Consider the following 22859-nt stretch of genomic DNA (forward strand, 5'->3'; position numbering starts at 1 on the left):
TTTTTTCAGGGTGTCGAACCGAACCCGAACCCGAACCGAAAACCGTACCCGAACCGTTATTTTTGCCGGAACCGAACCCGAACCCGAACCGCAATTTTCATGACACTGTTGAACCCGAACCGGAGCAGAACCGTAAAAAATAATAGCGGTAACCGGTTTGCAACCAAACGGTTCGGACATAAAAGAAGTCAGCATTAGAGTTCCTCTCTATCCCCGAACGAAGACACATTGGTATCATGATCACGCGCCTATATCATGGATTTCAGAAATTTTCACCTAGCAGTGAGACGACGACGTATAATAAGTATACTTTCAGCGTCTTTTTAACATGTTGAAGCGCAGTTGTCCTTGTGAGCGCCGCGGCTAGCGCCCCACGCACGCGGTGCGGAGACAAGGTGACACGCGGACGAATGAAACAGGAATGGAGTAGGTCAGTTATGTAGCTCTACAGTACGAATACGTGATCAAATAAGCGCCCAAGATTTCCGTTTACACGTGAGCAGTACAAATTAAACACGTCAGAAACACGAGAAGTGGAGAAGGAGCGTACGCAGAACGGTGCCTGTTTGATTGGTCGTGGTCTGAAAAGTAAATGTGGTTCTGCTTATTCGTAGTGCAGTTGTGTCGTGACACATTGACTTTGTGTTGTGGATTAAGTAGTACACTGCTGTGAGCTCGGACAGAGTAACGCTGGCAGGCTTATTTTCGACATGCTTCAGTACGGTTTCAGATCGATTCACGCTGCGAAGGCAGTGTGCCGGCAAGTACTGTCGTCTATGTTACGTTGTCCATCTCATTAGGCTTTCTTTAAGTGTATCTTGCTGTCACTTAGCGTGTGAAAAAAGATTTTGGGAACAGAAAGTAGTAGGACTACACCGCTTCAACAGCGTGGACTCTATTTGCAATAAGTGTTCATCGATTTCTCATTTCTCTCGCTAAAGGGCTACCTCACCGCTAGAGACGTCAATGCAGACAACAGCAGTAAGCTATTAGCCACGCATTTCCTGATAAAAGCAGCTTTATGGAACATATAAAACGGAAGCGTTGAACCGGTTCGCGAACCGGTTCGGGGCTGCGAAGCGGTTTGCGAACCGGTTCGATTCTTGGCGTGGCCGAACCGGAACTGAACCGGAACGAAATCAAAACAACGCGAACCCGAACCCGAACCGAACCCGTATTTTTTGTGGTTAGACACCCTGATTTTTTTACAATATACTTCACTGGCTTTGCACTGGGCTTTAAGTCGTGAGTTAGCTCACCATGACGGGAGGAATCACGGGCTACGTAACCTTCTGGCGACATCTGCGCAAACGTTGACTGCCTGCGTACGCTGACGATGGCCCAATAAGGCCGAAACAGCTGTTCAGTACTGGCGTGGCGACGTTTGAGCACTTACAAACGTATGCCATGCGTGCAGCCAAAGAGCTCCAGCAAATGTTTTCTGCAAATTATATATATACAGGGTGCCCCAGAAAACGTGTAATTGAATTTTAATAAAAGAACTCTGCCCCATCGAGTCATGCGGTCAACGGCATTTGTTCTTACTAGGTTTTTGCCACCTCCTGATGTGCATGCCATGTAACCTAAGTTTAATCATGTAAATTTTTGCGAACTGAACTCGGAAATTTGCCAAGTAAAGGTCACTTTTATACACCACCAATGTGAAATCGTGCCGAATTCCCGCTTTCAACGTAGACACCGAAAACTACAAAGAACTACACGGTCCAGACGCCAAACAACGCCGTCTCGATGGGATGGTGGCATGGGACTCAGGAAGTCCTTGCCTCTCAAGTCAGCAATAGACAAGTTTTGCTTGCTCCCCAGTGGGCAACTTGGCCTCTACTCCGCATCACGAAGGTAACCGAGTGCGTTGAGGTAACGTTCAAGGTGACGCGGACAGAGAAGGGGCGAAATAGGTGAGGAAGTGTTTCTCTGGGCGTGCGTAGTTCGCTCGCATTAAGTAGCCGCTGAAACACCAGTTTTGTTCGACTCCCGTCTGGAGATCACGTGGACTATTCGACGGCCAATTTTACAGCGACAGCTTTTCAGGGCTCAATTTCGTGAAGATCCTGCCCGTACGTCGCATCGCCGAAACTGCTGGCGCGAAATAAAGCGAAGGAAGGGGAAAAAGGCGGGTGATGCAGATTGGTCGTTTCGGAGAGTCACCTCGGCTGCGACCACTGATCTCGATCGTAAAAGGCTGGATCGCGGATGGGAGCGCGAGCGTGCGGCAACCGGCCGCCATCTTACTGTACCCAAAACAGTCGCCGCAGCGATCATGGCAACTTCTTGCAATTACGGTCGTATCAACCGTACCGGCAGGAATACGCGGCCTAAATTTCTACAGGTGAGTCATTCTTTATCAAGGAATAAATAGGCATCCATTCTGTACATTTATTTGACAATTTGAAGTGTTTTTTTTGCCCAAAACCAGCACTGGATGCAAGTTGTTTGGATGCAAGCAGATGGCTCTTCCGAGGTTCCATCGAACACACGTGCATATTGCCCAGCGGTAAATGCAGTTTCAGTGCATAATATGGTAGAGAGAACATGTTACACTACACTGGTAGCGTTGTCATCAATATATGTGCGAGCACTCGAGCGCTTTTCTGCATGCATAGGTAGCACGGTACACGGTGTTCTCTACGGAAGCAAGTGCACAGTCATTTCTTTGAATTACCTTCGCGCATAAGTTCAGTATTACGTCGTAATGAGACCAAGATTGTCACCCTTTTCATGTATTGGTATTGCTTTGTGCCTTGGTTTGATTTGTGACAAAGAATCCTACATAACGGTGGTGTGGTGCCACTTGGATAGCGCCTTTGTGTCTGAGCTATGTCGTCAGCTTGTTGCGATAATAATAATTTGTAGCGTGTCGTGTTATTTGTAGCAGTTTTTAAGGCAAAAGTGGTCTCTCAATACAGGTTTCCTCATGGGGGCTACCCAGGGATCGTCTGTGCAGTGTGATGTGATCGAGTTTACAGATAAGTATCATGTTCCCCATCCACGTGTTTCTACTTTACGGGAAGGAACCACCTCAGCGCACGCACTGTGGTTAGCCACTCTCAATTTTGCACATTTCAATGTTCACATTATGAAACACACCTTACACCTTACACACCTTAGGCTCCTTCACCCGGCATTATTGTTTGGTGATGAAGCTATAATTCTTTTAAGAAGCGTTTTTAAATTTTTAATTTTTTAAAAGATATCGGGATTGTAAACCCGGTTTTAAACTGATGTTTTAAACATTTGTTCAATGCATTCATTAAACAACATATTTATTTTTAGCTACTTGCATCCTAACCAATGTTCTGACGTATTATGACCTTTGTTGTCGATGCACCATAAAAATTGGAATAATCATCATCAATACAGGTTCTTTCACAGCTGCCTCGACATACTCAATAAATTGGTGCAGATCCCGTGCAGTGCCCACAAACTTTGCTTACCACAGCACCTCCAAAAAGTAAAAGCATATGTGTCATGGGATTTTTAAAGGTATTCACAGTATATACTACCCTGTATTAACTGTTGTAGATCTAATCCGCCTCTACAGTACACTCTCAGAAATTAAAACGTGTCAGGGAACTGTGATCATTGTTTCAGATAATAGGCATGCACATATGCTATAAGAAGAACATTATTTCTTGAGAATGGATTTCTCTGGCTAGTGATGTTGTTTACATCTACTGTTGATCACATTCATTTATCACATATTATATTCTTATATATTATTATTATATTATTCTTATATATATATATATTTATTATCACATATTTCATCACATTCAATTGAAAGTTCGGCATATATGAGAAAAAAAGAGGGCAGTTGCTATTCATTGCTCATTCCAACCTAAAATTGAGTGCTACAAATTTAGAGAGTGTACCTGTACATTGTCATTCCTGAAATATATATTGTCATTGCAGGGAGGTCAAAAAACAATAAACGTAGTCTTTTGTGACCTCCCAGCATGTTCATTGTATCTTGAAACGCGTAAGTGCAAGAAATAAATGTTGAACTTGAAAAATGTATATTCTCTTTACTTATCATCACTGGTCTTCCTTACAAAGGCAAATCGTGTTACACCGTTTTGTTTACGTTTCACATGATTCAGTTGATATAATTTCACAGACAGGGTACACCAGGGCCAAAATCACAACTGTTTCAAGCTCCAAATCGTCCTGTTGCAATTTGCAGACCATACGTGTGTAGTGCAAAAGGGCCCTCGCACATCAAAATGTAAAATGGGAGTCACAGTAAATGCAAAGTGGTTCCTATGAGAGGCTTCGAGGCTGAAGAAAACTGTGCGATCTGCGGAAGGTGTCATAGAAGATCTTCGCAAACCGTGTCTAGTCTCACGGCGGTGCTACGACGCTCCCTTTTAGATGACGATGATAAAGATTGGAGTTTCAGATGTGCAGCTACATTTTGTGGAGCGTGCTCCACATACACACACGACAAAATCAGCACTGGATGGCAGGCCCCCGTCCCTAGGCAGCTTTGCTCACGCTGCAGTTCTATTCAGCAAAAGCATGTGAGTACGCCAGAAGGACATTCAATCTGGCTCAACCGCGCCTGCAAATAATCAGAACAAATGAAGGAAGAATCAAACAAAAATAGAAGAGCTGTACTTCAAAAAGAGATAAGACTTGTGTCTCAAGGAGGTGTTACCACTTTCTAAGTAACTTGAATAAGGTTACATATCACTACCTGATTAACTGTCCTAACGAGCGTGATCTAATTGCGTGAAGTAATTATTTGGGCTGCTTCGGTGTCCATATTTGCGAGGCATTACGTCGAAAACACCACTGTCGTTCACTAAAAAGATTCCTTCTCCGGTGATGGTTGATATAAATCATACTAAACGCATACACCTATCTAAAACAACGGCTGTGATTCTACGGAACGATCTCTTTCTGCCATGCGAGTATATCTTTTCAGGACCATTCTTTCTGGAACAATTTTTGTCCAGAACGCAGCACGGGAGATTATATACATGGTTGTTGTTAATCTCACATCGTTTCTTATTGAAACGTTGGCTGTGAAACGTGCTGTAGCACAATCCCCAGCGCTGCACTTGCAGTGACGGTCTAAGTTTCGGAATACAAAACATAACGTAATTAAGAATCGAACGGCAGGACACCTGTGAAACACTGTTAGGATACATCAGTGTACTGGCACCTTACAAAATTGTGTGACGACTGATGACAAACAACGATCTACGCTTGCAGCGCAATAAGTACTCGTAATCTCTGTTGCCTCCCATTGTTTTCTATTGGCACACACATCGCTTTAGGGCCCACCAACATGGCGGCCCGATTGCGTGCCTCTCCCCCACGAGCCCCTCTCCCATGCGCGATCCAGCCTTTATACATAGAGATCAGTGGCTGCGACGCTGGCGTCACGTGCTCCAGAGGAAAAGTGGCACGTTCACATGTCAGCGCATGTGAAGAATTCCGCGGCGCGTGTACCGGCTTCCCGTCGCCCGAAGCAGCAGTGGAGACGGTACCGAACAGCGACATCATGGGCCGTCCTAGGGAGTACATGTACCGAAGAAAATCTTGCTGCGAACCACAATCAACAGAGCGAACCATGCACTAGGGACAAGTGTGGTCCAATAAACAGCTCTGTCGTTGTTGTTGATTTCATACCACTATAACTTGTATCATATCTGCCTAGTCTTTTGTCTTTTTCCTGGCAAACTGTCAAGGTCAGATCTCCCAGTCACTCGTGACAGGCTATACCTGGAACGCGCTCCCTGATATAGCAGTGCTTCAAGTGCGCAGAGGAATTCTATGAATATCGTTTCGTTTCTTCGTAATCGATTTCGTCAGTCACTGCGTGCTGGCAGAAATTTGAAACTCGTGTATCGAAAACTACGTTCCTATTGTTGCTTATCACGACTACAAGGACGGCGACACTTGAAAGCACATAACACTGATATGATGCGAACGATGAAATGAGACGCACACATATATGAGAAATCTCAGGTATCCCGTAGTGACCAGACCGATCGCTCGTTCTCTGAAACTACACTCCCTTTCACGGACATCTCCGCAAAGACTCCTGCCATGAAGGCTATCCTGGTGATCGCTCTGATCGTTTTGCCTCGTTGCAGGTATGTCCACGCCGAGTTTTACGTGCTATCCCCGTGCACTTCTCTGATTCTAGTTGTCTAATATGACAGCGTTGATGACGATAATGTCATGCGTTCGGTCCATGACTGTGGGCGTTGACTGCGCAGCCCATGGTATAGCCCCAGTCATAGTATGTGGTTGAGTAGAACACGACAGGCGGCACCGACTGTGTGACTGGGTTTTTTCGTGGTGTTTTGCTCAGACCATGTAATGCGACTGTCAGCATAGTTTCCTACGAAGTCAGCAGAGACCGCACTAGATCGTCGAACATGGTGCCTCATCGGAAGCAGGTCACCAGCAATAGAACGCCATGGCCAACACAATAACCGCAGTACGGAACAAACGTCGACAAGCGCGGTACCCGGACCAAAGCATTTTAGTGGGAAAGATGAGTGCGAATTTTCCATAGTTTACACAAACGCATAAGTAGTAAAGCCAAGTGATGGAAATCTCTCATAATCTCTTAGTTTCCCATACTGTGAAACTGCAAGCGTGGAAAGCATTGACAACGTAAAAATGTTATGAAGGAGTTTTACTGCATCGTACGCTATCGCTCTCTGCGTACGTGAGGGATAGCGTGGTGGTTCTGCGCACGCGTAAAACCTAAAGAGGGCTTCGCGCATTGCGCAGAACCACCGCGCTATCCCTTACGTATGCAAAGGCGATAGTCTGTACGGTGCACTAAAATTGACTACTGTTACTGACGTCCCTCGTGCGAAGTCAGACAAGTAAAGGTTACTTGCGTGCCGCTGCTTTTCGCTTTAACGTTGGTACTCTGTCGTTCTGCTTCAATATTCATGCAGCTGCCTGCAATCAATACAATTGCCTGAATAATAGGTTTTACAAAATTTCCCGTAGAGCGAAGATACACAGCGCGCTTCTCAAATGTGTGAGGAAAGGGCGCACCTCTTCTTTCTTGCCCTTCTTACTCTCTTCTCCCCCACGGTGCTTGGCGTATGTGAACAACGATTTCTCCCAGTGTAACAATCGCTCTTCAATCTGCCCAGAATCATACGCGGCAATTCCACTACGGCAAGCCTGCCTGCTTCCACCAGAGACTGGACTGTGTAAGGCTCGCATCCCGAGGTACCACTACAGTACGGGCTGCTGGCACTTGCCAAGAGTTCATATACGGTGGTTGTGGTGGCAACGCAAACAACTTCAGGTCATCAGTGAGTGTTTGGCTGCTTGCTCAGGTAAGTACAGAACTGCCACGATCGTCAATCACAATCACGACGTAATCAGCGCACATTTAACATGAACCAAGACACCAGTCCATCGAAGTCATTGTTTATTTGCACTAGACGACGCATTTAATAAAGACAGCGACTACCCCGGTTCTCGGTATTACGTTAATGGCATACCGCGATGGAAGAGGACTCGGATGGAGAGAATTTCATTTCCATTTTGATTCATTTCATTGATTGAACTTCAATTGCCCAAAAATGCGCTGCAAAGTGTGAATTGAAGTGAACTAAAAGGACTGCGGCGAGCTGGTGAACGTTCATAGTGTAAAACAAACCTTGAGGAACACCGGGAATGACCATACGACTACAAAGCGCTCAAAACCTGCAATGATATTTAATGATGACATCAAGAAAACTCACAAAGTGCGGATCGCCCCTCGGAAGGGATGTGGAGGGATTGCTGAGTCCTTCGTTGTCGTTCTCGTATTCTCTGGCTGTGTTTCCTCAAGCTTTATGCATTATGGAGACTCGAATGAGCAAGGCAACGGGAATGCATTGATGGTGACAGTGAAGGGGGGTACTCCTACTGAGAGCAGTTCAAAGGGACGGCCATGCCCGAAAGCCAGAGCCCGGCCTGGCCCGCGGGCCGAAAATCGGGCCTCGAAGCCGTTTTTGACTGCGGACTCGGGACGGGCTTGGGTTCAGTCCGAGAGTTCTCGGGTCGCAGTCGGGCGAAGTTTTCGTGAGTCAGTCTTTCGCATTATATAATCCTCAACGTGCGTTTTGAAACAAAGGACACCATGGAGCTGAGTGCTCACGCCGACTTTCTTCTAAAACGCTGCAAGATAGGCGTCGATTTATTCTCGACTTCGCCATGCTGGGGATCTCGCCTGCGTCATGCACCGTGGACTAGAGTATTGCACGGGTTCTAACTTACCTGAAAGCCAGAGCCCGGCCCGTGGTCCGGACCAAGCCGGGTTAAAGCTTCTTTTTTGTGCGCTTCGGCTGGGCTCGGTTTGACCATTTTTGGGCCAGGTCGGGCCCGGGACCGGGACATTGCGCGGCCCATATACGGTCTCGAGCCTGTGTTACCACTCTGTTAGATGGCCAGGCCAAATTTCACAGCCTCATGCACTGGGCCGGGTATCCTATCAATTTCTCGGGCTCGAGCCGGGCTTGGGCCGAGAAACTTGGGATCCTTGGGGCTTGGGCCGGGCCCGGGCGGGTAAATCAAGTAAGGACGAGTTCGGGTCGGGCCTGGGCCTAGAAATGCGGCCAGTGCAGTGCTCTACCGCGGACAGGCGTGATAGACTCCACGCCCGCATGTTGCTACAAGTACAAACAGTATGAAAAGCTGCGCTTGCGCTTTCCAAATATGTGCAGTTTACACTGATTGGTGTGTACAGTGTCCGCCCCATTGCACCTGCGATGCGGGCCTCGGCCGGACTTTCGGCATCCGGGTCGGACTTCGCTCGGGTAAGCCTCCGTGGCGTCGGATACGGACCGGGTCGGGCCGATAGATTGAGGCCGATGCAGTGCTCTTGTCATATTTAAACCCATTGCTCGCGGTAATTTGCGGTGCTGATTTGGGAAGTCCGGAGCACACACCCCATCTTCATTGCCCGCGCTATCGAATTTTCTGGACCACGTTGTCTCTGTCGCACGGCCCGTCTTAGTGTAGCGCACCAAGCGTGTAACGTAGCAACTTCGCAGACAGCATTCGATGAAATGCTCTTTGTTAAGATGAATAGCTAAGCGAGCGTGCGATGTTATTTGAAACAAATGTGAGCAATTAAATTATTTTTTTAGTTCCGTGTTAGCGCCAGCGAAAGCAACTGCGGTTTGAGCGGCGTACAGACGTGGACAGATGGAGAGAGACAGCAGGAAAGCAGTGTGGCGGGGTGGCTAATGTGCGTCATGGGCCGACTTCAAGGGAACTGTGTCGAATTCACCTGAAAAAATCCAAGGAAGACTCAGACAGCACAGTCCATCTTAGGATTCGAACGCATCAGCCCGCAGTCTTCAGCACCACCTTGGTTACCACAAACGATCGGGACGTCTTGACCAACCCGGCCATGCCGTCTGTACAAGTAGATGTGAGAACGAAAGAATTGATGAGTGGCTAAAGTTCAGTACCACGTGGGGCGCGCAACTTTTTGATTCACTGAAAAATTTCTACTGAGAATGGCCACTTAGCAAAGACCTTCTTCAACCCCTTTGCATGTAGTCGAAGAAAATATCACGTTACCTAAATATGAAGCAGAAATACCTTACATCCTGCTGAATCCATTATATAACAAGAACCCAAATATCAGCGAGCACAGTAACAAACACGACACCCCAGTGTTCCGCAAAACGTTTCTCCCAGGTTGTACGGCAATTCCCAAATGTCTGCAGCATATCATATCGCCTGCGCGTATCAGTTGTCATGTAAAGTACGTCATTTTACATCGATGTAAACGTGCCTTATTCTTTTTTCCTCTTTCAGGCACCAGAGGTTGAAGCGGACAAAACCCTCGTTCGTCAACCGAAGTAGCCAGGATTGCTGAATTTTTGAGATGCAATAAAACGAGTGAAACCTTAATCCATCCCTTTTGGGACAATGTTGTATCTAACTCAGTTTGGCGGTGCATAAGTTTTACTTGAGATATCAGTTGACCTGTAAATAAAGTTAGTAGGGATGATCTGGAATAACCTGATAATGGGGGGAATGTTGAAACTGAGCCTGGTACGGTCAACACCAGTGACAAAAAGATTTAAAGAACACCGAAAACTACGGTTTATTATCGCTTTCGTACAAAGGACTGCGTACCATTAGGTACAAAATTTATTTATTGTTTATTTATTGAAAATTTGTATTGAATTTGTAAAATTTATAATTATGGAAAAAATTTTTGTACCGATGAAATGCAGTTTACTGCATAAAAGCTTGTAGGACCTGTATGATAATAAACAATAGTTTGTCTTTTTTCTCTTTTTATCATAGACGGTGTAAGGTGAGTCCTCCAAACACTTGTGGGGCGACATCGTACACGCGCCGCATTTAGGACAGCGGATAATTTTTACAATTGGGTTATTTAACGTGCCGTGGAATCGCAAGCGCACGTGTCTGAAAGCAATGTCATGCTCCCCATATTCCTACCGTGCTCAACTTCGATAATGAGCTTAGCCAGTCGATAACGGCATCTTAACTGTGCAGTTCAATTTACGCAATTCAAAACACCCAATGAAGCCGTCCTTCGGCGGACAGACGTCACCTAGGAAGCTCGCTCACGATATTCTGCAGTGGACGTAGCGTGCTCTGGAGCAGAGTAGCGAACAACCGCGAACTCTCACAGTCACCGGAAATTCGTTCAGCTACAAACACGGCGTCCTCCCTAAGAATTCCGTCAAAACATTGCGATGGGCTAGCTGACAACAGAGCGTGAGCAGGTCCACAGTCGAAGAGCTTCTCGTCTCTTCCTTATCCTGTGTTTTATACCGCGCTATTTGGTCTTACATCTCGGAGCCAAGTCGCACCTTCGGATTTCCGCTATTCAGTATGTTTCTGTACTGCTCTGCAAGGGTCGCTCAACGCCAGTTCGATTGACCTAAATTATCGGGCCACGGTTCAGACACCTCACATCAGATTGCAAGCCTACGGGTTGTTGCAGAGATCCTCTCCATGACACACGATTAATTGACGAACTCTAAAAAGACACCTTTCCATCATCATACTTTCACCTCCCTTCCACAAGCGCCAATGGGGCATTGTACAGCCCAAACGGCGATGAATGACCCACCACACTATACATCTCATTTGTGTGTGTGGCGTGGATAGAGAAGTTTATAAAGCCTTGGTGTGGACTGACGCTGCTTTACAACCTTCCAGGTCTGCAAACAACTTCCACGTCCTCACGAATACCCCTCGGGACATCATTGCAGATAGCCTTCTTCGTCGCCTTGGGGCTGCTTAGAGCGGTTGAGACACCCGAAGTGATTGAAACGGGGGCGTTGAACACGTTCTGGAGGAAACCGGAGAACTCCCGGCTGAGGAGTGACGTGAAAGCGAAGCAGCTCGGCAGTTGCTCTGCTTGCCTGCACACCCCTTGCGTTACCCCTCTCCTGAGGGAAAATCAGTGTCCCCGCCCCAAATGTGACTTTTATCGTATGGCGCGTGTGACACGCCACAGCCTCATTGAACTCTTACATAAAAGATTCAATGCGTGGTCTGTACCCAGTCGTCTGACGCGCGTTTCGGTGATTCTTCTGGACCTTCTGGAACCAGGAGACGAAATTGCATCTTCACGTCCATCGACAGCCCGCCTGCAAGCACGCAAGGTATACAGGGATCGTCCGCCGTCATGGCGACGGACGTAGCGATACATGCAAAAGAAGGAAGCAACCCACAGGCTAGTTAGTTAGTGGAGAATTCCACGTCATTGTGGGCTCGTGAGGAATGAGCAGCTCTCCCTTCTAGCAGACTGACGAATATGGCACTCCTGAAAGGTGACTGTAGGTGAGTATATAGGACTATGGTCTATGTGGTGACTATAGGTGACAAAAGTTGGTCCAACGCTCGCTCTGTGGATGCCGTTACATGCCTCTCGTAAGGACAGTGCATTATTCACTGGACGCGATTCAATGTCGCTTTTATACTATAGTGGCGTTACCGTTTGCGGCAAGCCTCATTCCGTGAGTTATAGGACCTGGAAAATCCGAAACACATCCTTCGCCATTGCTCGCGCTACCAACCTTTTAGTATCACGCGGTATCTCGAACTTAAATTTCATCACGTTAGTCTATAAACTAAAATCGACTTTCGCACACTCACTTCGCTCTGTTGCTTGTTACATCCTCAAGCCCATCCCACAAACGCTCTGCGCCATCAATACAATTGGCAACTTTGGACAACGAAGGGCTTCGACCCCTCACTCTGAGGACCACTATATTTTTATCAATGACTAGAATGACGATGAATGAGTGGTAGGCGATGTACACGAGTACACGATGAATCATTGTGTACGCGAGGTCCCTTCTTCATTTTCCTCACAAGGCTGATGTGTCTGGGGAACATGTAGGTATCAAAGCATTAAGGTGCTGGCCTCCTCGGCAGCGCTCAACCCAAAACTTGCTTGATGCTTGATATAAATCGTACTAAACGCATACACCTATCTAAACAACGTCTGTGATTCTACGGAACGATCTCTTTCTGCCATGCGAGTATATCTTTTCCGGGACCATTCTTTCTGGAACAGATTTTGTCCAGAACGCAGCACGGGAGATTATATACATGGTTGTTGTTAATCTCACATCGTTTCTTATTGAAACGTTGGCTGTGAAACGTGCTGTAGCACAATCCCCAGCGCTGCACTGCAGTGGCGGTCTAAGTTTCGGAATAAAAACATAACGTAATTAAGAATCGAATGGCAGGACAGCTGTGAAAGGACTGTTAGGATACATCAGTGTACTGGCACCTTACAAAATTGTGTGACGACAAACAACGATCAACGCTTGCAGCGCAATAAATACTCACAATCTCTGTTGCCTACCATTGTTTTCTATGGGCACACACGTCGCTTTAGGTCCCACCAACATGGGGGCCCAAATGCGTGCCTCTCCCCCACGAGCCCCTCTCCCATGCGCGATCCAGCCTTTACACATAGAGATCAGTGGCTGCGACGCTGGCGTCACGCGCTCAAGACGAAAAAGTGGCATGTTCACATGAAAGCGCATGTGAAGAGTACCGCGGCGCATATACCGGCTTCCCGCCGCCCGAAGCAGCTGTGGAGACGGTACCGAACAGCGACATTATGCGCCGTCCTAGGGAGTATATGTACGAAGAAGATCTTTCTGCGAACCACAATCAACAGAGCGACCATGCACTAGGGAAAAAGCGTGGTCCAATAAACAGCTCTGTCGTTGTTGTTGATTTCATACCACTATAACTTGTATCATATCTGCCTAGTCTTTTGTCTTTTTCCTGGCAAACTGTGAAGGTCAGATCTCGCAGCCACTCGTGACAGGCTATACCTGGAACGCGCTCCCTGATATAGCGGTGCTTCAAGTGCGCCGGGAATTGTATGAATATTGTTTCGTTTCTTCGTAATCAATTTCGTCAGGCACTCTGTGTTGGCCAAAAGTTTGAAACACTTGTATCTAAACTACGTTCCTATTGTTGCTTATCACGACTACAAGGACGGCGACACTTGAAAGCACATAACACTGATATGAGCGAACGATGAAATGAGGACGCACACATATATGAGAATCTCAGGTATCCCGTAGTGACAGACCGATCGTCGTTCTCTGAAAACTACACTCCCTTTCAAGGACATCTCCGCAAGACTCCTGCCATGAAGGCTATCCTGGTGATCGCTCTGATCGTTTGCCTGGTTGCAGGTATGTCCATGCCGAGTTTTACATGCTGTCCCCGGGGCACTTCTCTGATTCTAGTTGTCTAATATGACAGCGTTGATGACGATAATGTCATGCGTTCGGTCCGTGACTGTGGGCATTGACTGCGCAGGCCATGGTAGTATGTGGTACAGTAGAACAGCACAGGCGGCACCGACTGTGGTGACTAGGTTTTTTCCCGGTGTTTCGCTCAGACCTTCTAATGCGACTGTCAGCATAGTTCCCTACGAAGTCAGCAGAGACGCACTACATCGACGAACATGGTGCTTCATCGGAAGGCAGGTCACCAAGAAATAGAACGCCATGGCCAACACAATAACCGCAGTACGGAACAAACGTCGATAAGCGCGGTACCCGGACCAAAGCATTTTAGTGTGAAAGATGAGTGCAAATTTCCCATAGTTTACACAAACGCATAACAAGTAAAGCCAATTATGGAAATCTCTCATAATCTCTTAGTTTCCCATATTGTGAAACTGGCAGCATGGAAAGCATTGGCACGCAAAAATGTTATGAGGGAGTTTTACTGCATCGTACGCTAACGCTCTTTGCGTACGTCAGGGATAGCGTGCTGATTCTGCGCACGCGCAAAACCTAAAGAGGGTTTCGCGCATTGCGCAGAACCACAGCTCAATCCCTTACGTATGCAAAGGCCATAGCGTATACGATGAACTACAATCGACTACTGTTACTGACGTCCCTCGTGCGAAGTCAGACAAGTAAAGGTTACTAGCGTGTCGCTGTTTTTTGCTTTAACGTCGGTACTCTGTCGCAGCCTGTGTGCAGCTGCCTGCAAATCAATGCAATTGCAAGAATAAGAGTTTTACAAATTTCTCAAATAGCGAAGATACACAGCGCGCTTCTCAAATGTGTGAAGAAAGGGCGCACATCCTTTCTTGCCCTTCTCTACTCTACTCTCCCCACGGTGCTTGGTGTACCGAACGACAATTTCTCCCAGTGTAACAATCGCTCTCAATCTGCCCAGAATCATACGCGGCAATTCTACAACGGCAAGCCTGCCTGCTTCCACCAGAACCTGGACGGTGTATGGCTTACATCCCAAGGGTTCCACTACAGTCGGGCTGCTGGCACTTGCCGAGAGTTCATATACGGTGGTTGTGGTGGCAACAGAAACAACTTCAGGTCGTTCAACGAGTGTATCGCTGCCTGTTCGAGTGAGTACTGCACCTGCCACCGATCGTCAATGACAATCATGACGTATTCAGCGCACATATAACATGGAGCGAAATAGACAGAGCTCAGCGTTGCCCCCGGCTGTCTAAGTCATTGTTATATTTGCACTGACGACGCCATGATTCACAGACACCGACTACCCCGGTTTCTCGGTATTGCGTCAGAGGCATATCGGGATGGAACAAGACTCAAATGGAGATAATTTCATTTTCATTTTAATTCATTTCATTTACTAAACTTGAATTGCATAAAACGCGCTGCAAAGTGTGAATTGAAGTGAACTGAAACGATTGCGGCCAGCTGGTGAACGTTCATAGTGCAGAACAAACCTTGAGGAACACCCGGGAATGACCAGACGATACAATGCGCTCAAAACCTGCAATGAATATTTAATGAGGACACCAAGAAAACTCACAAAGTTGCGCATTGCCCTCGGAAGGCATGTTGAGGGATTGCTGAGTCCTTCGTTGTCGTCTCGTCATTCCCCGGCTGTGTTGCTCAAGCTTTATTATGCACTATGAAGACTCCAATGAGCAAGGCAACGGGAATGCATTGTAGGTGACGATGATAGGGGTAGTCGTACTTAGAGCGCTACAAAGGGACGGCCATGCACGAAAGCCAGAGCCCGGCCCGGCCCGCTGCCGAAAACGGGCCTCAAAGCCGCTTTGACTGCGGGCTCGGGCCGGGCTTGGGTTCAGTCCGAGTGTTCTCGGGTCGCAGTCGGGCCGAGCTTTTGTGAGTCAGTCTTTCACATTATATAATACTCAACATACGTTTTGAAAACAAAGAAACCATGGAGCTGGGTGCTCCCGCCGTCTTTCTTCTAAAACGCTACAACGTAGACGTCAACTTATTCTCGACTTCGCCATGCTGTGGATCTCGCCTGCGTCATGCACCCTGGACTAGAGCACTGCATTTGCTCGGGCATACCCGAAAACCCGAGCCCGGCCAGGCCCGGCCCGTGGGCAGGACCGTGCCGGGTAAAGCTTCTTCTTTGTGGGCTTGAGCTGGGCTCGGGTTTGACCATTATGGGCCGGCCCGTACATAGCCGGGCTTATGTCGGTCTCGAGCCTGTGCTACCACTGTGTTAGATAGCCACGGCCTTTTTACACTTTTACAGCCTGATACACTGGGCCGGGTATCCTACCAATTTCTCGGGCTCGAGCAGGGCTTGGGCCGAGAAACTCGGGATCCTTCGGGCTTGGGCCGGGCTCGGGCGGGTAAATCAAGGAAAGGCCGGGTTCGGACCGGGCCTGGGCCTAAAAATGCGGCCAGTCCGTGGACAGGCGCGTTAGACTCGGCGCCCGCGTGTTGCTACAAGTACAAACCGCATCAAAAGCTGCGCTTGCGCGTTCCAAGTATGTGCAGTTTACGCTGTTTGGTGTGTACATTGTCCGCCCCATTGCAACTGCGATGCTGCCTCGGCCGGACTTACGGCGTCCGGGTCGGGCTCCGGTCGGATAAGCCTCCGTGGCGTCGGGTACGGGCCGGGTCGGACCGATAGATTGAGGCCCGTGCAGTGCTCTAGTCGTATTTAAACTCATTGCTCGAGGTAATTTGCGGTGCTGATTTGGGAAGTCCGGAGCACGCTTCCCATCTCCATTGCCCGCGCTATCGAATTTTCTGGACCACGCTGCCTCTGTCGCACGGCCAGTCTTAGTGTAGCGCCACCAAGCTTGTAACGTAGCAACTTCTCAAACAGCATTCGATGCAATGCTCTTTGTTAAGATGAATAGCTAAAGGGGAACGTGCGAGTAATTTGAAACAAATGTGAGCAATTAAATGATATTTTAGTTCCGTGTTAGCGCCGCGAAGCAACTGTGGCTATGAGCGGCGTACAGACTTGGACAGATGGAGAGAGGACAGCGGGAAGGAGGGGGGGGGCTAATGCGCGTCATGGGCCGACTTCAATGGAACTGTGCCGAATTCACCTGGAACGTATTCGGAAAATCCAGGGAAGACCTCAGACAGCACAGTCCGTCTTAGGATTCGAACGCATCACCCTGCAGTCTTCAGCACGACCTTGGTTACCACCAACGATCGGGACGCCTTGACCAACCCGGCCATGCCGCTTGTACAATTAGATGTGAGAACTAAGAATTGATGAGTGGCTAAAGTTCGGTATCACGTGGGTCGCGCAACTTTTTGAATTCACTGAAAAATTATACTAAGAATGCCACTTAGCAAAGACCTTCTTCAACCCTTTTGCATGTAGTCGAATAAAATCTCACGATACAGCAGAAATACTTACCAGAAATACTTACATCCTGTTGCACCATTGTATAACAATAATTTTAAAAAAATCATTGAACAGAGCAACAAATACGACACCACAGTGTTCCGTGAACTTTTGTCCCAAGCTGTACTGCAACTCCATAATGTCTGCAGCATTTCATATCGGCTGCGCATATCAGTTGTCATGTAACGTACGTCATTTTGCACGATGTAAACGTGCTTATTCTTTTTTCCTCTTTCAGGCACCAGAGGGTGAAGTGAGTTGCCAAGCGAAGTGGCCAGGATTGCTGCTTTTTGAGATGCAATAAACGAGTGAAACCTCAATCCATCCCTTTGAGGACAATGTTGTATCTAACTAAGTTTGCTGGTGCATAATTTTAAGTCTACTGCTTCGGATACCAGTCGACGTGTAAATAAAGTTTCCATTGGAATTTCAGTTGTGGTGTCTTTTCTCAACTGACTTTTCGGCGCGGGGGGGGGGGGGGTGCATAAGTACTTAGTTTGTTTTCCTCTTGATCATGGAGGCTTTAAACGGGCAACGGAATGACATTTAGGGAATGACCTGGGATAACCTGATAATCGGGGAATGTTGAAACTGAGCCTGGTACGGTCAACGCAAGTGACAAAAAGATTTAAAGAATACCGAAACTACGGTTTATTATCGTTCAAGCTTTCATACAAAGGACTGCATTCCATTAGCTAGAAAATGTATTTATTGTTTATGTATTTATAATTTCTATTGAATCTGTAAAATTTATAATTATGGAAAATATTTTTGTACCCGATGAAATGTAGTCCACTGCGTGAAAGCTTGTAGGATCTGTATGATAATAAACAATAGTTTCAGTGCTTTTTATCTTTTTATCATCAGCCGATGTAAAGGTGAGTCCTCCAACCCTTGTGGGGCGACATCGTACACGCGCCGCAGTTAGGACAGCGGCTAATTTTCACAACTGGAGTTATTTAGCGTGCGGCGGAAATCGCAAGCGCAATTGTCTGAAAGCAATGTCACCGCTCCCATATTGCTACCGTGCTCGACTTCGATCATGAGCTCAGCCAGTCGATAAACGGCATCTTGCAACTGTGCAGTTCAATTTACGAATTCAAAACACCCAATGAAGCCGTCCTTCGGAGGACAGACGTCACCTAGGAAGCTCGTCACGATATTCTGCAGTGACGTAGCGTGCCCTGGAGCAGAGTAGCGAACAACCATGAACTCTCACAGGTCACCGGAAATTCGTCAGCTACAACCACTGCGTCCTCCCAAAGAATTCCATCAAAACATCGCTCAGCGCCAGTTCGACTTTGCCTAAATTATCGGGCCACGGTCAGACACCTCACATCAGATGCAAGGCCTACGGGTTGTTGCAGAGATCCTCTCCAGCACTCGATTAATTGACGAACTCTAAATGGACACCTTTCCATCATCATCACTTTCACCTCCCTTCCACAAGCGCAATGGGGCATTGTACCGCCCAAACGGCGATGAATGACCCAGCACATCTCATTTGTGTGTGTGTAGCAGTGTTGCGGATTTGAATCCACGGATTTGATTTAAATCCGGATTTAAATCCACCGGAGGGCTGGCGGATTTGATTTGCGATTTGATTTGAGCAAAAAAATATGGGCAGGATTTGGATTTGGATTGAATCGTATTTTCCACTAATGATTTGGATTTGGATTCAATCCCATATTCCATGTATGATTTGGATTTGGATTCAATCGCATTTTCCACGAATGATTTGGATTTGGATTGAATCGCCCCTTTTTCAGCGGATTTGCGCGTAGATTTTGCCAAGCTCCCTCACAAGATGCATGGATTTGAAATTGAGCGAAGCGCCGTTTCGCATTCTACGCGAATTGATGTGACCGGCGGAGTGGCCAGCTGTCGGCTACGCGCCGGCGAGGACAGCCGTCTGAGCCAACGGGGAATTAAATGACGGAGGACGAGTTCTTTTCGTGAGGAGGAATCTAATACTATCACACTGCAGGCCGACGCAGCTCTGTGCTCGGGCAATGCTCGGGACTGCCTAGCTCTGGGGGAAGTACACATGCGCTCCAAAACGCGACTGGTGTTAGCATCCAGCTAATCGTACGGCGGCTGGTCGCGCGTGAAATACAACATCCACATTCAACGATCCCAACGATCCGCATTGGCTGCGCGTCTTCAACCTTCAAGAGGGATCACGCTCGGCATGCATGTTGCCCGCGCGGGCGTGCGAACGCTAGAGGTGACACAGTGAGGTCGCCTTCTGTCCACTCTTGGGTAGTTCCATTTTAAATCGACAAGGGTGGGAAATTGACAATTTTTAATTTCCATGAAAAAAAAATATGTTAGATAGCATCTCGATTGATGACAAATGCAACAATTTCGAGCTCCATCCGATGAACCGTTTCCGATATGGAGAGGCGGAAGGTTGCGGCGGCGAATGTTGGTTCGAATTTTTTCCCAACTTTGACCTCATAGCAACGCGCTTCTTGTTTTACCACATCCTTCAAATTTGGCTGATAAAAACCATAGGTTCAAGACAGCACGCGGAAAAAGTCCCGTGACTCCTACTTTAAAGGGGTGCTACGAAAAAATTCCCGAACACAGAGCTTCCGGCGAAAAATGTACGATTTCGAACTTTTATTGTTCATAAGCGGGTACACGCATTCCCTTGAAGGTAGATTCATTAGAACCGCTAACTCATTCTTTATCGAATCGTATAGATATCATTTATAGAGCTCCTGTGGTAGAGCGAGCACACGGCTGTAAGTAGAAGCAACTCGCCAAATTGCTCCCCCCAATCGCCCCCCCAAAACGTCAGTTTATACATTGAATTTCCCTCTCCCCCTCCCCCACTACGCGCTCCGAAAAAAAAAACCACCCCCTCCCCAAACCGAGCGTCTGGATCCGACCCTGACACAGGCTGATACGTGGTGACTGATAGTCTGGTACACGCCGAGCAGGCGTAACCGAAAATGTCTTTCTAAACTCAAAAATTTATGTCCTAAAACATGAATAAAATTTCGGCCACCGGATTGATAGGTTTGTCCTTTCTATCCTCGTCAATCAGACGAAATTTATTGCTCTTTGTGCCACGTCACGCTGTTATTTAAGCGTTGTTTAGTGAATACGTGCAGTATTAGTAATTTGTAGACACGGTTATAGGTCTAGTAATGCTACTGCACGAATTTCGGCTCCCGGATTTGTCAAAAGATTCGATAAATCCGGATTTAAAAGCGGATTTGATTTAGGCCCGGAAAAATAAATCCGGATTTAAAAGGATTTGATTTAACGTGTCATAATTAAATCCGGACTTGATTTGGATTTGATTTACTACCTTCAGAAAAAAATGCGGATTTGATTTAAATCCGATTTGAGCGGCCAAATCCGCAACACTGGTGTGTAGACCTGGATAGAGAAGTTTATAAAGCATTGGTGTGGACGACGCTGCTTTACAACCTTCCAAGTCTGCAAACAACATCCACGTCCTCACCGAATACCCTTCGGGGCATCTTTGCAGATAGCCTTCTTCGTCGCCTTGGGGCTGCTAAGGCGGTTGAGACACCCCGAAGTGATTGAAACGCGTTGAACCACGTTCTGGAGGAAACCGCAGAACTCCCGATTGAGGTGCTATGTGAAAGAGAAGCAGCTGGGCGGTTGCTCTGCTTGCCTGCACACCATAGCCGTTACCCTCTCCTGAGGAAAATATGTGTCCGCCCATCTGTGCACGCTCCAGCCTCATTGACTTCTTACGTAAAGATGCAATGCGTGGATCCAGTCGTCTGTCGCGCGTTTCCGTGATTCTTCTGGACCTTCTGGAACCAGGAGACGAAATTCCCCCTCACATCCATCGAGAGCCCGCCTGCAAGCACGCAAGGTATACAGGGATCGTCCGCCGTCATGGCGACGGACGTAGCGATAGCACATGCAAAAGAAGGAAGCAACCCACAGGCTAGTTAGTTAGTGGAGAATTCCACGTCATTGTGGGCTCGTGAGGAATGAGCAGCTCTCCCTTCTAGCAGACGGATGAATATTGCACTCCTGAAAAGTGACTATATAGACTATGGTCTATATGGTGACTATAGGTGACAAGATTTGGTTCAACGCTCGCTCTGTGGATGCCGTTACATGCCTCTCGTAAGGATAGTGCATTAATTCACTGGACGCGATTCAATGACGCTTTTACAGCTCAGTGGCGTTACCGTTTGCTGCAAGCGTCATTCCGTGATTTATAGGACCTGGAAAATCCGAAACACATCCTTCGCTATTGCCCGCGCTACCAACCTTTTAGGATCCCGCGGTGTCTCGAACTTAAACTTCATCACGTTAGTCTATAAATTAAAATCGGCTTTCGCACTCTCACTACGCTCAGTTGCTTGTTACATGCTCAAGCCCATCCCACAAACGCTCTGCTCTATAAATACAATTGACAACTTTGGACAACGAAGGGCTTCGGCCCTCACTCTGAGGGCCATTATATTTTTATCAATGGCCAGAATGACGATGAATGATGCGTACACGATGTACACAAGTACACGATGAATGATGCGTACGCGAGATCCCTTCTTCCTTTTCCTTAACAAGGACGATCTGTCTGGGGAACATGTAGTTATCAAGCCATCAAGGTGCTGGCCTCCTCGGCAGCGCCTCAACCCAAAACCTTTGAATTAATAGAGAGACACGTAGTCAACTCACACACCAAGACTTCTATGAGGAGTCCGCGTCAAAGTGAAGAGGATTTTTCTTTTCATCAAAGTGTATGAACGTCACCCAGGAATGACAAGACGTCACGTTTCTATCTCAAGTACTTCCGTTTGGACAATTACATAAACGCCACACTTACGCCCTCTATTAGTCATTGATAGCCAGGCCATGGTATATCTAAAGAGGTAGTGCAACTCCCATAGGCCCCTGTGTCTTCAGAATGATGCCATGATAGAGACGGTCAGCGCCATCGTGACGTGAGCAGTATGAATAATAAGTAGTGCATAATTGGCCATGGCACGTTTTCGTTCGCGCACTTCGTTTGCGTTGTATTCCTTTTTCCTCACCCTTGCAGCAGTACCAGACGAGAACACAGAAAAAATAAATCGTATCAGGTTTAATGAAACATATCAATTCGAAATACATGTAGTTATCACATATCTTGACAACTCTAAACAGAAGGGCACCGTGATATCACACAGAAACGAGGAAGGTTCACTTAAGGTCCATTTCTCACCTAGAGCAATACGCACACGCAGTAACTAGACGTTTGTATTTATTCAATGAGTGGTCATTGCAACAAAACATGACATCGTTGGTGCACAGCTGATTCCTGCTAACACTCACGCTATCACGGCCGCTCGTCGCATGAATTTTTTTTTCGCGGGGCCAGCAACAGGGGATGCATTGTATTCATCAGTTCACACGTGTTAATCTTGGCCTACAGCTCCGAGATGTCAACGTCGCTACCTGTTTAACCCAAAAAGTATACGAACTCCGCATTACAATGCACGGACACACAGCACGGAGACACAGATGCACGGATAAACACGCCCACTGTGACACATGCGCAAAGGAGCAGGATACGGAAACGTACTCGGGTGGTAGATGATTTCGTATATGTGCACGAGTGGGGCAACAGAAAGTTTTTTTCTACATTGAAATTATGAATAACCTATTAGTACACGCACAACCCATGCCAACGTTCTAAAGTTTTTGTGTTTACGATCGTA

The 22859-nt window shown here is 47.2% G+C and overlaps 1 long non-coding RNA gene across 1 annotated transcript; it reads left to right on the forward strand.

Annotated features, from left to right (window-relative positions):
• The first annotated feature begins 6039 nt into the window (after positions 1–6039).
• On the forward strand, positions 6040–9837 carry LOC135372167 (uncharacterized). The gene is made up of 3 exons (XR_010415853.1): positions 6040–6122; positions 7149–7337; positions 9817–9837. It is a non-coding gene; the product is annotated as an uncharacterized LOC135372167 (long non-coding RNA).
• The last annotated feature ends 13022 nt before the right edge of the window (positions 9838–22859 follow it).

The sequence above is a fragment of the Ornithodoros turicata genome, chromosome 1, assembly GCF_037126465.1.
Source record: "Ornithodoros turicata isolate Travis chromosome 1, ASM3712646v1, whole genome shotgun sequence".
Classification (NCBI taxonomy): Eukaryota; Metazoa; Arthropoda; class Arachnida; order Ixodida; family Argasidae; genus Ornithodoros; species Ornithodoros turicata.